Source organism: Pongo abelii, chromosome 12 (genome assembly GCF_028885655.2).
Source record: "Pongo abelii isolate AG06213 chromosome 12, NHGRI_mPonAbe1-v2.0_pri, whole genome shotgun sequence".
In the NCBI taxonomy this organism is placed as follows: domain Eukaryota; kingdom Metazoa; phylum Chordata; class Mammalia; order Primates; family Hominidae; genus Pongo; species Pongo abelii.
In genome coordinates this window covers 117,044,629-117,059,518 of record NC_071997.2, presented here as the reverse complement: position 1 = coordinate 117,059,518, position 14,890 = coordinate 117,044,629, and the positions used below count along the sequence as shown (strand labels likewise).

Genomic DNA, 14,890 nt, shown 5'->3' with positions numbered 1-14,890 from the left:
TTTGAGAAATGTCTGTTCATATCCTTTGTCCACTTTTTGATGGGGTTGTTTGTTTTTTTCTTGTAAATTTGTTTGAGTTCTTTGTAGATTCTGGATATTAGCCCTTTGTCAATGAGTAGATTGCAAAAATTTTCTCCCATTCTGTAGGTTGCCTGTTCACTCTGATGGTAGTTTCCTTTGCTGTGCAGAAGCTCTTTAGTTTAATGAGATCCCATTTGTCAATTTTGGCTTTTGTTGCCATTGCTTTTGGTGTTTTAGACATGAAGTCCTTGCCCATGCCTATGTCCTGAATGGTATTGCCTAGGTTTTCTTCTAGGGTTTTTATGGTTTTAGGTCTAATATTTAAGTCTTTAATCCATCTTGAATTAATTTTTGTACATGGTGTAAGGAAGGGATCCCGTTTCACCTTTCTACATATGGCCAGCCAGTTTTCCCAGCACCATTTATTAAATAGGGAATCCTTTCCCCATTTCTTGTTTTTGTCAGGTTTGTCAAAGATCAGATGATTGTAGATGTGTGGTATTATTTCTGAGGGCTCTGTTCTGTTCCATATGCTGAAATCTCACCTCCAAGGTGATGGTATCAGGAGGTGGACCACTGGGAGGGGCTTAGGGCATGAGGGCTGAGTCCTCAGCATATGATTAGTGTCTTTATAAAAGAGGCCCCAGAGAGCCTTCTTGTCCCTCCCATCATGTGAGGACACAGAGAAAAGATGGCCATCCATGAACCAAGCAACAGCTCTTAACAGACACCGAACCTGCCAGTGCCTAGATCTTGGACTTAGCCTCCAGAACTGTGAGAAATAAATGCTCATTGTTAAAACCACCAAGTCTATGATATTTTTGTTACAGCACCCAAACTGACTAAGACACTGAACTCTAACTGAAGATATACACTACTATGGTGCTGTCTACAGGGCAAGTTGTAAAGGTGAATGGTCCTACATCAGACATAATAAAGGGGGACATGTCTTACTACTAGCAAAAAATTAAAACAAAAAAAGGAATGGCAAAATACAAGCAGTGACAGAGAAACACCACACATTTGCCAGATTGTGTGAATATTTGGTTCATGGGTATATAAGTGAAAGAGGTCAGTGCAGTCCTCTTCCAACTGTTCTATTCAAGCAGGGACCCAGGGGTGATAGGAGAGTAGGGGAATTGCATTCTATGTGCACAGTTTAATCCCTCCAAACACACAGCCAGATATTCTAGTAACTGAAAACATGACATGAACTCAAGAAGGTGAGGAACCTGCCCATAGTGTGACTGTGTGACTGCAGAGGGTGGTGGTTTCCAGAAGAAACAAGTGCAAACATTTCATCCCTGTCCGTTTCCTCTTGAGTCTTTGAACACAAAATCTATGCAGCTTCAGAGGGGAGCATCCATTTCAACATTCCCTTTTTGTGTGTTGACATTGCAGATAAAGACATTTCATCATATGCCTAATTCCTGTGGCTTCCTGAGCCCCTGCCCTCTCCCGCTGAATAGCTGGTGGGGCCATGGTGCTCACATTGGCCTATAGTGTTGCCCAATCCTATTGGCCAATTATTTAATTTTCTGACCTAAGTAGGCAATACAGGGAAGAGGATAGCCCAGTCCCCTTTGGTCGTCTCTCCAGCCAGGTTTGTTGTATATTTTGTTGAGGAGGACAGAGTGGTAGAAGAAAGCTGTTTGTTTGCTTGATCCACGTAACTGAAACCTGTATGTCCACCAGTACTTTTTTGCATGTATGGTAAAATATACACAAATAAAACTCACCCTCTTAACCAGTTTTAAGATTTCAATTCAGTGGTATGAAGTACATTCGCATTGTTCTGCAACCATCACCACCTTCCATCCACAGAATCTCTCATTATCCCCAGTCAAAACTCTGTACACATGAAATAGTAACTCCTCATTCCCTACCCAGCCCCTGGAAGCCCCACTCTGCTTTCTGTCTCTACAAGTCTGACTAAGTACTTCCTGTAAGTGGAATTCTTCAATATTTGTCTTTTTGTCTCTGGCTTATTTTACTTAGCATAATGTCTTTAAGGTTCATCCATGTTGTAATATGTGTCAGAATTTTGCTCCTTTTAAAGGCGGGATCATACTCCGTTATATGCAATACCAAATTTTGTTTTATCACTGGCATGTTTTTTCCACGCACTATCTGTCTGGCACTATTCTAGGCACTTTGGCGAAAGGGTGAAGAAACAGATGGATTGACAGATGTAGCATTTTCATACAGGCAGCGAGCCTAGACACAGGTGAAATAGGGGATCAATCAGTGGCTGCCAAACCATGCGGGTCATTGGGTTAGTGAAAAAAGGCATTTCCAAGGACTGGACTGATCAGAGGTTTGGGAGGTGACTTGAAACACACAGAGCTTGCTGTGTGTCTGTGGATTCTCCCTTGTAAATTGCTCTTTTCTACATTTGTGTACTTAGCAGGTGGAGAAAACATGCCTTAACTGTGATGTGTCTATTTCCTCTCTATTTCTAAGCAGTTGTATTTGTGTCATGCTGCTGATGCCTCAATTTCATTATGGGCTCTTATTATTATTTGCTAATTTTTTATTTTTCTCATCACCACAAATGTCTTTTAGAATGAAGCAATGTATAAAAAGTATACCTGTCTGTCATTAATCTGTCAATTTACTTTCCTTTTGTTTGGAGTTATTGACACATCGCATCCAACTCTTCGTCCCTGATCCTGCCCTCCATCTCTCTCCTGCCCCTTCTCCTGCCTGCTAGGTTTCTCCAGAGCCTAGGGCTTGATGCCCTCTGTGGGAGACCCCTGTCCTCTGGTCAGCAAAGTGACTAATTAGAGTATGTCCTGAGTTCTCCAGGTTTTTCTTCCTCCCTAGCTGCTCATTATTCTTTGGATTTGGTATTTATGTATGTATATATGTATTTATTTATTTATTTTTGAGACAGAGTCTTGCTCTGTTGCCCAGGCTGGAGTGCGGTGGTATGATCTCAGCTGACTGCAACCTCCACCTCCCAGGCTAAAGCGATTCTCCCGCCTCAGCCTCCTGCGTAGCTGGAATTACAGGTGTGCATCACCACGCCCATGTAATTTGTGTATTCTCAGTAGAGACAGGGTTTCGCCATGTTGGCCAGGCTGGTCTCGATCTCCTGTCCTCAAGTGATCTGCCTGCCTTGGCCTCCCAAAGTGCTGGGATTATAGGCATGAGCCACCGTGCCCGACCTGGATTTGGTATTATTTTGGATATCTTAGATTAGCAGACATCCAAACTCTGATAAGTGAGGGGTTGTGATACTTACTGAGATAGTTTATTAATTATGGTTTATAATGAAGAAGTCTTTCAAGGATTTCTTCACTTACAGGACAATGACCTAATGAGAGTATGGCACACAAGGCTTGTCTTCTCCCCCAAGAGCATTCCAGCAGTACTCAACTAACTGCTGTGGTTCCTTGTCCATGCCAGCCATTTCCCCGCTTAGCTCTTTGATACACATGGCTCCCATGGCCTAGAGTTTTAAACAAATGCACTATGGGGACCGGGCATGATGGCCCACACCTATAGTCCCAGCACCCTGGGAAGCTGAGATGGGAGGATTGCTTGAGGCCAGGAGCTCAAGACCAACCTGGGCAACGTGGTGAGACCCAGTATCTACAGATAAGTAAAAAATTAGCTGGGGGTGGTGGCACGTGCCTGTAGTCCCAGCCACTCAGGAGGGTGAGGTACGAGGATCACTTGAGTCCAGGAATTCAAAGCTGCACTTAGCCGTGATTGCACCTCTGTACTCCAACCTGGACAACAGGGAGAGACCCTGTCTCAAAACAAAATTAAACAAAAACAAATGCACCCTGGGTATTTCTGCTGTGGTACCTTTAAAGCTTTGCTACATGCATCTATTTATTGTTGTTATTATTATTATTATTCTTATTATTTTTGAGACAGAGTCTCACTCTGTTGCCCAGGCTGGAGTGCAGTGGTGCGGTCTTGGCTCACTGCAATCTCCACCTGCCGGGTTCAAGTGATTCTCCTGCCTCAGCCTCCCAAGTAGCTGGGACTATTGGTACATGCCACCATGCCCAGCAAATTTTTGTATTTTTAGTAAAGATGGGGCTTCACCACGTTGGCTAGGCTGTTCTCAAATTCCTGACTGCAAATGATCCGCCCGCCTTGGCCTCCCAAAATTCTGGGATTTGGGCGTGAGTCACCTCACCCGGCCGCATGCATCTCTTTAAATGTCTGCCTCACCTTCTTGATCTGAACTCTTCCATGGCAGGGATGGCCACAAAACAATAAGTGGTTACAGTTCTTTTGCCCAAGCAGTTCATAATAGTACGGGAAGACAAACCTGCAAAAGCCAGCTACAAAATAAAGGTGCAAGGACTGTGCTCTGGAGAAAGAACTCATCCTGTATACAAAGGGGGTTAAGGGCCATGGTGAGTTTTCAGTTAGAATTTGAAAAATAATGAAGATGTATAGATGAGGAAGAACTAGGGGGTACGCATTTCAGACAACAGGAGTAGGATGCCTGGTGGCAAGAAAGTAGAGGGTGATGCCCACTTTGTCTCAAGAAGCAGAGCCTAAGATGAAGGGAGAGAGTTGGGAGTTGAGGAGTTGAGGAAGGCGTTGCATTCCCAGTCTCAGTGGTCAGTGTTTACCCTGGGGCAATGTGGAACCATAGAGGGCTAGGGAGAAGGGGTGGTATAGCGTCCACGTGCCTTACAATCGTCGTGGGGTGCAGATGGACTTAGGGAAGCCCAGCTGAAGGCAGAAGCAAGGCTAGCTCTTGCAGTGAGAGTTGGTGAGGATGGAGGGAACTTGTGAGGCAAATATATCTGCAAGGGTTTCCCTAAGTGGGCATTTTGTCCCAGGTGGCTATGTCAGCGGGAGGAAGAAAGTGGGAGAAGAAGCATCTCTCCACCAACCAGGCAGTTGCCAAAACCAGTCTCTCTCCCAGGCCCAATGTTTATTGTTCTCTGTCACAGCCTATTTTCTGTTACATAATGCATCAGACTGACCCCCGCCCCACAGACTCTGCCCCGGGGCCCTTTGTTGGCTTTGCCCCTTGGGCCTCTGATTGGGCAGCTGAGGGGCAGGCCCTCCGACAGCCCCTATCAGTTCCTCGGCAGGGGCAGGCCCCCTGGGCCCACTGAGCTCCTGGGTGGGGCTGAGGAAGCACAACTGTGGGCAAATCAAGGCTCATCAGCAACGTGGCCAAAGCACAACTCCCAGTGCCTCATCTGCCTTGGAACCACCAACAGGCTTCCGGCTAGGGTTAGGCAAATGAGTTCATAAGATCTAGAAGCGAGCAAGATTCCAGCAACATGCAAAGTGCTGGCAGGAAGCTGCTCAAGGTTGAAGAAAATGAAAAAGAAATGGTATCTCTCTGTCCCAAACTGGACTGTCACCTCCAGTGCTGATGTCCTTACCGTCTGTCCTGTGCCTTCGGTTTCTAAGGGCTGGAGGGAAGGGGAAGGCAAGGGGAGTTTCCCCCCAGAGCTCTGGAGAACTCATAAGTGAGTGAGAAGAGCATGAGTGATGCCTGCAGTCATGGTCAAGTTCCTTCTGGAGACTGGGCAGGTCCAAGGAATCAGGCCCTGGTCTCTAGACCAGCTCTGACAAGACACTCGGGAGTGTGTATGTGTGAGTGTGTGTGGGAGTGTGTGTGTGAGTGTGTGTGAGAGTATGTGAGTGTGTGTGTGTGTGTGAGTGAGTGTGTGCATGTGTGTGTGGGGTGTCAGTGTGTGAGTGTGAGAGTGTGTGAGTGTGTGTGAGTGTGTGTGTGGGAGTGTGTGGAGGGAGTGTGTGTGTGTATGAGTGTGTGTGGGAGTGTGTGTGGGGTGTGTGGGGGGAGTGTGTCCGTGTGTATGAATGAGTGTGTGGGATGTTTGGGGGAGTGTGTGTGAGTGTGTATGAGTGTGTGTGAGAGTGTGTGAGTGTGAGTGAGTGTGAGAGTGTGTGTGGGAGTTTGTAGGGGGTGTGTGTGGGGGCAGTGTGTGTCTGTATGAGTGTGGGAGTGTGTGTAGGATGTTTGTGGGTTGGTGTGTGTGTGAGTGTGCGTGAGAGTGTGTGAGTGTGTGTGTGAGTGTGTGTGAGTGTGTGTGTCTGTGTGTGTGAGAGTGTGTGTGTGAGAGACAGAGTGTGTGTGTGTGTGAGTGTGTGAGTAGGGGAGGTGCTGCTTCTTGAGATGATACAAGTGTGGGCCCACCCAGCAACCCAAGATGGGATGTGGAAGCCAAGGGTGGCTGCAGCTCCCAGTGGCTGGAGAAGGCAACTTCCCTGACCCAGAGTTGCCGAGTGGCTCAGGGACGAGCCAGGGCCAGGAGTCAGGGAGGAGCCTCTGAACAGGCCTTTCATCCATGGCCAGAGATGCCCGGGAGGCACCATGAGGGGCAGACCCCTTAGAGTCTGAGCAAGAGCCTCTCCCGCCTGTAACTACAGCCACGACTGCTCTGGCAGAGCCGAAGAAACCCACAAATGCATCCATGAATATTTATTCAGCCAACAAAAATGTAACATGCACCAGTTCTATTCCATGCGGCTTCTAGGTGCCGGACACAGCAGTGAAGCAAGCAGAGGAAGAAGCTACCTTCCCAAGCTGCCTGTGACAATGGAACAATGGCAGCTCAAGTCAGGAAGGCTGCAGGCATTTCTCAAGATGCCATCTCACGATGGCCCTGCCACAGCCCGGCGAGAATCTCCACTCACCAGCAAGGGAAACAGAAGCTCAGAAAGCCCAGCGAGTCAGCCCAAGTGCAGAGAGCTAGGTGACACACCAGATGTCATCCAGTCCCTCCGTCACATCCTCACCCTCAAGGAGGTATGACGGTCCCGTGAAATCAAGTAAAAGCACTTTGTAAACTAAAATGCACCTAGCGAGATGCAGTTCTTATCATGAATGGGAAAGAAATAGGAAGTGACTCAGGCTGAAGGTGAGCTGAGGGTAGAGACAGACCCTCTTGGGTGTGTCTGGGCTTTGGTTTTGCAGGCAATGTCCTTTGCTCCCCAGATGCCCCTCTCCTGGTGTCTTCCTGTAATCTTTCTGCATGAGCGAGCAATGTTTGTTTTGGAAGCTGAAGGACCAGACTTGTACCAGTTGAGATGAGTACACCTTTGGTCACAGGCGGGGGCTCAGACCCCTCTGCACACAGGAATTCATCCTGTCACCTCATGTGTACCATCCATAACCCTAAAAGACTGCCCTGTCATCTTATCTGGCAACTGGGATTTTAGCAGTCCCTTCATTAAGCCTGGAGAACAAAGGCGGGTGGGTGAGGGTCTCCAAATGTCCAAACACCCTGTCACCCGGAGTGTGAGGCTGCGGCTGCCCCGGGGAGGGCCAGGCGCTGTTTACAGATGGGAGGAGATAACCGCAGAGGAAGGTCGCTGGAGTCTTCTTTTCCATCCTCCCTCTCCCACCCTCGAGGGGGGTCCCTGACCACCCTGACTCTCCAGCTGGCCTGGAGACCTATTTCAAGCTCCTGACAGAGGAATGCATGGCAGAGCATGTGAAGTGGGGTGTGATGTGGGGGCAGGGAATCCAACCCACGAATTGGATTTTACAATGGCACGCCCACTGCTGCCAAGGGGAAGTGGCAAGCAGGAATTAAAGCAATGGAGCAATGGTTTGAGTCACCTCCTCTGCGCCAGAACATTCTGAGAAATCGCTGGTTTATACTCCAAAACTCCTTTCCCTGGGACAGGAGCTCCTCTGTATCATCAGAGGCAACGGGATACCCAGAGGCTGCTTGGATACCATCGGTGACAGGGAGCTCACTCCTCTAAGCATGGTCTGTTCCTTTGGAGGGTAGTTTGTGGGAAAAAAAAAAAATCTCTCCAGGGCTGAGCTGTGATCTGTGCCCTGTGGCTGCAGGTTGAATGTTCACCTTGGCTTTGTGCTTTAAGTTACTCAAACTCATTAGAGAGTGCGTTCTCGTGGACATTATTATCATCCCCACTACCCAACTACCAGCAAGAATCATCAATGATAACTTGCATTTAGAGTGTCTTCATGCTTTCACACCCAAGGATTTATTTGTTCATCCTAACAGCCCTATGAAATGGGGATAAATTAGCCTCATTTTCTTTTTTCAGATCAGCAAACTGAGGTCTGGAGAGATGAAGTGACAGGCACAAGCAGTAAGAGCAGCTGGGACCAGACCCCCAAGTCTCCTCACTCCCAGTCCATGAGAGCTCAGCTCTTGTCGGGCACTCCCTAATCTCCGGACAGTCATTCTATAGTAAGGGCCAACTTTGCATTTAACACTGAGAAAGAATCTCCTCCGCCCTGAAGATCACGGTGGTCCTATTTCCTCCCAAAAGATGGATAGGTGTTGTTTACAATTCAGTATTCAGAAGTGAACTGAAATGCAAGAGCTGGCAAAGCTTGCTCGGAGAAGGGAGGTCTCCGTGCCTGAAGTTGGGTGTACATGAGCTGGTGAAGGACTCAGTGTAGATACGACAGAGGATACGTCAGAGCCAGGCAGGGGGCTGGAGTCTATGACATCGAAGTCCTTTTCAGTCTCAGTTGTAGGAAGACTTCTTTCCTTCCCAGGCCCTGTCCTCAGCACAGATTCGGGGACTCACGAGGGATGGTGCCTTGCAGGGACAGTGATATGTGTCAGAGCCAGCCATGGCTTTTTCTCCCTGTGCTGGGCAGCTGGCCGCCAGCACGCTCCATGGCATCACATCCTCCCGTAGTCAGGGAGTCTCTACCCATGACCCTGGGTTACACAGATCTCGTTTCCTAGGTTAAAGGTACCCCAACCTCCTCATTATAACAGTGCCCTCCCTTTGCTCATCCAAACCTACTGCTACTTCAAGTCAGCCACTATGATGCCTCCTGCAGGAAGCTTTTCCTGGTGTCCCCAGCTCTTCCTGACACCTGTCTTCTGAGAGCTTCTGGTGCCTGTCTGCCAGGGCTCCCCATGTGGCTGCAGGAACCCCTGTAGAGTCCAACCCATCACCTCCCACCACGTGCCACAGCTCATGAGGGAGTTCCCAGCCAATGCAGCCCTGTTCTGGCTCCCAGAGTGGCTTTCCCTGGCACAGTCTGCCCTCATCACTCCCCTGCAGAGCTCCTTGGTGCCTCTAGCACCAGCAGGCAAGCCAGTCTCTTTAGCTGGCAGCTAAGGGATTGGATTTTTTATGTTCACCTCCCCAGCCTCACTTGCAGTCACTCTTCTGTACACTGGTCACACAGATTGACATGTCCCATGGCGGAGCAGCCATTTCCAGCTCCACTCCATGGCATGGGTGGTCTTGAAAGATACCTCCAAGATCATTCCTCAGGCGACCTGCCCGACCAGGCTCCCAGTGACCTGGATGGTCTGAGACACCAGGAGTGAAAGGGCTGTGGAAATCATAATGTGCTGGGTGGCTGGGAGGGACGGCTGGGAGGAGATGGCTGGAAGGGGACGGCTGGGAGGGGATGGCTGGTGACCACTGTCTTGTTTTTTAAGCCTCATGGCCACCCTGCACTGTTATGGGGATTAGCTTAGTTGTGTCATTATCAGATTCAAGCTCGTTTGCAGGGGCCTCCGAGGCCCATGATCATCTCTTCCATTCTCAGAAGAAGGTGGGACGGCCCCACACAGTGGGAAGTGACTTGCAGGAAGCTGTTGGAGTGCGATGGGGGCAGCCACGGCTTCCTGAGAGCCCCCAGCCAGGGCAGTGCACCCAGACAGGCCAACGTGTCCATGCCACATCACTGCAGGGCAATGACACGACTGTCAGGGGCCCTGGATACGGCATTCCTTGCCCTGGGGTGGAGCAGGGGGAGGAGGGAGCTTCTGAGACCCTGAAAGCAGGGCTTCCAGGCTTCAGCACCCTGCCCCTCCTTCTGGGCTGTTCCTTCAGAAGCTGCTTCAGTGTCCACCCATGCCTGGCCTTTCCTGACCACTTCTACTTCCCCATGCGGTGCTTCAGCCTGCAGCAGGCACAGGTGTTAAAAATCCCTTCCACCTGACTCCACCTCTCCAGCAGGGAGGTGCCAGAGAAGAGTGGAGGTATCTGCTCAGGGGCACAGGATGGGAGAAAGCTGGGGCCTTTCTCTGTGGGTCAGGATGAGGAGCAGGGCTGGCCTGGGGCTCTCAGGACACCTGAGGGCCATTTGTACACTTGTCTTTACAGGAAGCTTCGGGGAGGAAGGCTGCGGGCTGGAGAGAACCTGAGGCTGAGTTTCTTCCATTTCATCCAGTGCATTCACCAAAGCACCCTGTGTGCTGAGGGCAGAGGGGGCCATACCCTCCCGGAGCTCACGAATGGGCAAGGGAGAAGCCTCTAGGCGGAGAAACTTACAATCCCGTGTGGACGTGTGAACTCAGTGAGAGGAGGTGCCGCGGTGAGGGCCGCTTCTTAGAGATCTGAGAAGAGGAGCAGGATGTTTCTGGCAGTGAGGCTGGGAAGCACATCCTTCATAGCAGAGGGAAGCTGTGAGCAGAGCAGAGGCTGAGGATGACTCCACCCGAGGGGACTGGTGGGGAAGGGGCTGGGCCAGGGCTTGACCCGGAGCTCTGGGCTGTGTCCAGTTCCCTTCAAATGAAAAAGAAGGAGCCAGAGGTGCAGGGGGCAGGGGATGCCTGCCAGCCAGGCCCCATCTCCTCTGCTGTTTAGGGACTCGGGTTGGAACTTCCACGACACCAGGAAGTACACCCCTACTTGGGGGAGGATGAGGGAGCTGGTGGGAAACAGGTTTGGGGGCGCGAGGCTTGATATCATTTCTTCCGATAAAGAGGCATTGGCTCAGCTTTTCTGTCTTCTGCTTAATCACTTTCAGAGGCTCATTAGACTTAGAGGAAATACACTTGCAAACTCAAACCACATGCCACCCTCAGAGTACATACTCCCATCGCCAAAACACACGTACTACCACCTCAAAGGATCATTGGTTCCCAAGAACAGGAGCCATTCCGTGGAAGGGGTCACCTGCCTGGAGACTGCAGTGCTCTGAGGCCATAGAGCAAGGTGGGTGGAAGCGGGTTTGAGAGTTTCAGGGACAGGGGCTGACTCTCATGGGGCCCTTACCATGTGCCTGCTGCCGTTCTCATTGCATTGTACGTATTAACTCACGTAAGCCCCACCCGAAGGTGGCCACCATCATTGTTCCCAAAGAGCAGCCAGGCCCAGACATGTTAACTTGCTTCAGATCACATGCAGCCAAGTGGCAAAGCCAAAAATTGTCCATAGTCAGGCCACCCGGGTTTGCAGCCCACCTCTGCCATTGATGAGCTGTGTGCATTTGAACAAGTTACTCAGCCTTGCTGGTCACTCTTCTCCTGTGTGAAGTACACATAGCAATTACATCTGCCAACAGGCGGATGATTGAAGACCGGATATACCGTGGGCCTAACACGGTGCCTAGGATGCAGTAAGTACCTGTCAATTTAAGAAACAGCTGACTAGCTGAGGTCCCACTGAGATGCCAACTCCTCCACAAGGCGTCTGTCCCTGAAGCTACTAAAGACCACTCTGTTCAGGTTGGGCAGCACCAGGATGTGTCCTCTGCATCCCTACTGTACTGTGGCTATTTTATTTGACAAATCTTCATATAGGACTTCCTGTGGGTCAGACACGTTCTAAGCACTTTAATAAATAATAACTTTTTTTTTTTAATTTTGAGACTGATTCTCGCTCTATTGCCCAGGCTGGAGTGCAGTGGCGTGATCTCAGCTCACTGCAACCTTCGCCTCCCGGGTTCAAGCCATTCTTGTGTCTCAACCTCCCAAGTAGCTGGGCTGACAGGCACCCGCCATCATGCCCAGCTAATGTTTGTATTTTTAGTAGAGACAAGGTTTCATTATGTTGGCCAGGCTGGTCTCAAACTCCTGACCTCAAGTGATCTGCCCACCTCGGCCTCCCTAAGTGCTAGAATTACAGGCACGAGCCACTGTGCCTGGCCAATAATAACTCTTTTTAATCCACTATTATCCCCATTTTACAGATGCTAAAACTGGGACACAGAGAGGTTAAGCAACTTTCCCAAGACCATACAGCTAGTTGGTGGTGGAGCCAGGATCTGAATCCAGTCTGGCTTCAAACCTCCACCCTTCACTACTTCACGGTTTTGCCACCATCACACTGCCTACCTGTGGGTTTATGTGCCTCCTCCACCAGATTGTGAGCCCTTGGAGGGCAGGGACTTAGAGGATTTATGTTTGATTCTCCACAGCCCCTCACACAAAGCCTGGCCCAGAGTAAGTGCTTAGAGAATGTAATTGTTCAATGAATGGATCAGTGAACATTGTCAGTGGAGACATTCACACTCTCTAGGTTTCCAAATTTGACAGGCAGTCAACAAAATCAGACGTTTTTAATACATTATTTTTTGAAGAAAGTCTTGCTGGCTGTTCTGTTTCTCCCAGAGGCAGTGGTCTGATGCAAGGTCCCAGAATTTATTTTCTGTCTTTATCTGACCTGTGTCTGTCATTTCATTTCTCCTGGGTGGGAAGAGAGGGGAGAGGTCAGGGACGGAAAGTCCACAGAGAAAGCAGGGGCAATAAGGAACTCATGTCAACGTTCTTTCCATATGGAGATGATGCTAAGATTCTAAGGGGCCATGCCTTATACATCTTTTTATTTTCTTTTAATTCTCTGTGCCCACACAGACTATTCATTCAATCCAATCTCCATCCATCCATCCATTCATCCCTCCATTCATTCATGTATCTATCCTCCATCCATCCATTCATCTATTCATCTTCCATCCATCCATTCTCTGTCATCCATCCATCCATCCATCCATCCATCTTCCATCCTCCCTCCATCCTTTGTTCATCATCCATTCATCCATCCATCCATCCATCCTCTATCCATCTGTCCATCCATTAATCCTCCATCTTCCATCCATCCGTCCATCCATCCATCCATTCATACTTGATCCATTTATCCTACATCCATCCATCTGTCCATTCATCTATCCATACTGCATTCATTCCTCCATTCTGAGAATACTTACTGAGCACATGCATTGCCTCCCCTGTGGTGCCTCAGAGGCACTCTAAGGCCAGTAGATGGAGGACCCAGAGACAAAATATTATCTTATTATCCATAGTGAGTTCTAAATGCCAAGGTGGACTATTGCCCAGTTTAGAGGAAAATGAATCCTGGCTCTTCTAATATGTGAGCTAAGATGGTCCATTGTGACTACGAGAAGGATTTTGATTGTTAATAGGGAGTTGGAGGAGAGAGTTCATGCTCAGAGTCTTCCAAGTGGAGACAGCTGATCTGGATTGCTGAGTATAAGGAAATCCCCAGCATCCAACATCCCCAGTCACTCCAGACCCTGAAAAACAACTCCCTCTTTGACAGAAACAAGCTTGGCCCAGGAATAGCCCTTCCTTTTTTTTCAGGCCCCACATCCCCCATGGCTGCTCCTTCATGGCTAGAGGCTGCAGCCCTGGAGTCCCGGCATGGACAGTTTGAGCCTGGCTCACCCACATACACACAGCCCCCTTGTTTCAGGAATGTGGGCGGCTGCTTGGAGCCATGGCTGGAAATGGCCTCCCAACAGATGTGCCTTTAATTTGTTTCCGGGTCAGTGGCCCCCATGCCCCAAGGAGGCCACCTCCCAGGCAAGAGGCCCCAAAATAGCCCTGTGTATGCGTCCTTGGATGGGGTTATCCATCACTGCCCGGCCTCTGCCCCCGGATGCCTCACTCTGGTGGCTGGCTCTAATCGGACCACTTGGTGTGGAGACGGGGGAAGTGGCTCTGTCCCCTCGGGTGATGGCCCCTCAAAGGGCCAATTGTAACCACATGGAAGAGAAGCCTTCTGCCCTGGTCCCAGGGTCAGCCAAAGATCTCTTCCTGAAAGAGACTTCTAGGAAGGAAGCACGAGAGGTTTGCATTGTTCCTGCAGATGAGCACGTGATCTGATGTTGCGGTGCTTCTCTCTATCAGTATCCACCTACTAGCGGTGGGTGCAGTGAGCACCGACTGCATGCCAGGCACCGGGCCAGGCCCTTTCCATGCATCAAAACCAATTCTCCGCTTCGCAAGGAAATTCTGCAAGACAAGCATCGAATTCTCATTTTCCAAATGAGGAAACTTAGTCTCAGAGAGCTTAAGCCTTCTCTAACCCGAACACTAAATGAGGAACCAAGATAAAAATGCAGGTCTGTATGGCTGAAAAATGGGGCTTTACCCAGAACAGCACCACCTCCCTGCCTAGAGTGGCGGAGCTTGTTGAAGTTTATTGTGTAGTAGGTGTTTACTAAATCAATGTTTCCTCTCTCAGTCCCTTCCTCTGTAAAATGGGGATCATAATTATCTACCTAAATGGGTTATTTTAAGGTAAAATAAGATAATTTATGTAAAGAGCATAGCGTAGTGCTTGGCGTCCAAAAACCAAATGATGAGTGCTGAATAAATGATTAGAAAGTGTTTAATAGGTGGTGTGCATGAATGGTAGGGGTTTGAGTCCTGATGTGTGTTTCCAAGGCACTCCCACACTCTTCCCAACCCCTACCTTCTCAAGCCAGTAAGCCAGGTGGGAACATTTGTGTTTCAGAGGCCAAGAGAAGGGTGGTGATTTTCTTCTCCCCCAAAACTTTTCACCTCATCCCCATCCCAGTGGTAATCAATCCCCCTTTCTTTTTGTTTCAAAATTACTTATTGTATAACTTATATCCTAGATCAGGGGTTCCAGCCTGTAAGCAAAACCTGGCCCACTGCCCACTTTTGTAAATAAAGTTTTATCGGGACTCAGCCATGCTCATTTGTTTAATTGTTATCTATGGGTGTTTTCATTCTGCAAGGCAGAATTGAGTAGTTGTTTCTGAGACCTTACAGGCCGCGAAGGCTAAAGCATTTACTATGTCTTCCTTTACAAAAAAAAAATTGCTGACCCCTCTCCTGGTCTGACCAAATAATCTGTTTCCATCATACATATACATTGGGAGCAATGTGAGGTCAGGAATACATCCTAT

General features: G+C 49.1%; 1 long non-coding RNA gene across 1 annotated transcript; it reads left to right on the top strand.

The window, feature by feature from the left end:
• Positions 1 to 5,031: 5,031 nt before the first annotated feature.
• Positions 5,032 to 10,712, top strand: LOC129057757 (uncharacterized). Its single transcript, XR_008522511.1, has 3 exons — positions 5,032 to 6,896; positions 8,059 to 8,204; positions 10,096 to 10,712. It is a non-coding gene; the product is annotated as an uncharacterized LOC129057757 (long non-coding RNA).
• Positions 10,713 to 14,890: the final 4,178 nt, after the last annotated feature.